At 49.0% G+C, this 2,236-nt stretch overlaps 1 protein-coding gene across 1 annotated transcript in view; it reads left to right on the top strand.

Moving 5' to 3' along the window:
* The window catches only part of NELL1 (neural EGFL like 1), a 326,301-nt gene that overhangs the window by 174,966 nt on the left and 149,099 nt on the right, over window positions 1–2,236 (top strand). The window lies entirely within an intron of this gene.

The following is a 2,236-nucleotide window of genomic DNA, read 5'->3' as shown; positions in this document are numbered from 1 at the left end:
CTTCATGGCAGAATCGTGTCAGTGCAGTTAAGTAAGTTCAATAAATAATTGAGGTGACATCATTGTGGGCCCCAATTAGCAGGCGTCGTTCTAGTGAAGGTGGTAGAAGCGGCTTTTCACCAACAGAAGTGATAACATATGTAATGCTGTCACTGTAGAGGAGACCTCTCAGGTGTTAATGATGGAAATACTCAATGACGATATTGAATACAATAAAGACATTAGAATGAAGTCTGTCTGCACGGTTATAGACATAATTCCGAGTATATAGGAAGAGGAACGGTCTTGGTATAAGTATATAGGAAGAGGAACGGTCTTGGTATAAGTATATAGGAAGAGGAACGGTCTTGGTATAAGTATATAGGAAGAGGAACAGTCTTGGCACTCTGATGGGGGGCGCCTGATGTAAGGGGCACTCTGATGGGGGCGCCTGATGTAAGGGGCACTCTGATGGGGACACCTGATGTAAGGGGCACTCTGATGGGGGCGCCTGATGTAATGTGGCACTCTGATGGAGATACCCAGAGTAAGGGGCACTCTGATGGGGACACCTGATGTAAGGGGCACTCTGATGGGGACACCTGATGTAAGGGGCACTCTGATGGGGACACCTAATGTAAGGGGCACTCTGATGGGGACACCTAATGTAAGGGGCACTCTGATGGGGACACCTAATGTAAGGGGCACTCTGATGGGGACAGCTGATGTAAGGGAGCACTCTGATAGGGACGCCTGACGTAAGGGGGTACTCTGATGGGGACAGCTGATGTAAGGGGCACTCTGATGGGGACAGCTGATGTAAGGGAGCACTCTGATGGGGACAGCTGATGTAAGGGAGCACTCTGATAGGGACGCCTGACGTAAGGGGGTACTCTGATGGGGACACCTGATGTAAGGGGTACTCTGATGGGGACATCTGATGTAAGGGGCACTCTGATGGGGACACCTGATGTAAGGGGGCACTCTGATGGGGACACCTGATGTAAGGGGCACTCTGATGGGGACACCTAATGTAAGGGGCACTCTGATGGGGACAGCTGATGTAAGGGAGCACTCTGATAGGGACGCCTGACGTAAGGGGGCACTCTGATGGGGACACCTGATGTAAGGGGACACTCCCATGGGGACACCTGATGTGAGGGGGACTCATCTGCCTGCTGAAACAATGGCAGCCAGGAATGACTCCTCTATCCTTTAAAGCTCCAATAAAGAGACTTATGAGCAACAAAGTAGCAGGTGTAAAGTAATACAACTTAACTTTTTGGGCAAGGTTTTCTTTTAAGGAACTACAGGTCTCAGCATGGCCCTGACCAGCTGGGCTATGCGGTTCTGCCTTCCCACAGGCTACCTCCGCCTGCTCCGGCATCCTCCAAGCAATAACCAGCTGGCGTTGTACCAGTTCATAAAGCATCCCGTTCCCCAGCGAGGCATTTACATCCACAGCAGGGCTCCCCTATGCATTTTAAGACAATTTGTTTTAGTGTTTGTGCGCGTGGCGGGCGGGCGGCTTCTGCTTTCCAATGGCGTAATCAGGAGCCGGTCGGAATGTGGACGCGGCGTAGTTTTTTTTTAACACGGCGGACGCTGCTGCGGCGGAAAAACGTGATGTTTGTCGGCGCTCACCGCGCACCAGACGGTGCCTAGTGGTAAAATAAGTTTAAGAAGAGGACCAAATGATGGAAAGAGCTGCTGACTTTCACCTGATGTTGTGTCAATAATTAAATAATCCGACCGCTCCATCATTTCAAAGGGAAGAGGGGGGCGCAAATACATTTTCACAGTGTGTGTGTGGATGTGGGATCTTGTATGGTAGTTAGCTGCGCATGTTACTTCACTGGGGCTCCGCCCACAACACAGCCGCATCGTCAGTTCATCATTCGGTTGCGATGCTTTACTGGCTCCTATGCAAAAAAAACAGAATATGCACTTTTTTATTTATTTATTATTTGCATTCATTATTTTTTTTTCTTACGAGTTGGAATTTCCCTTTTAATTATTCTGGTTGTCGTGTTGCCAAGGTAATAGATTTGCATATCTAGGTCAGCAAGCACAAAAATGTTCAATAAGCTTTAACAGCACGGAGCGGACACGCCGCTGTATATCACGCTTCTGCCTGCGTGTACGGATTTATTATTTTTAAGCAAATTGGGAAAGTTGCAAATTTAATCTGCTTATTTTGCATTCCTTGGTTCCTCCCCGTCCCCACCACCTCCCCGTCCCCACCACCTCCCCGTCC

The sequence above is a fragment of the Nanorana parkeri genome, unplaced genomic scaffold (assembly GCF_000935625.1).
Source record: "Nanorana parkeri isolate BGI_ZX_2015 unplaced genomic scaffold, ASM93562v1 scaffold10, whole genome shotgun sequence".
Taxonomy (NCBI): Eukaryota; Metazoa; Chordata; class Amphibia; order Anura; family Dicroglossidae; genus Nanorana; species Nanorana parkeri.
This window is presented reverse-complemented; position numbering and strand designations above follow the sequence as displayed.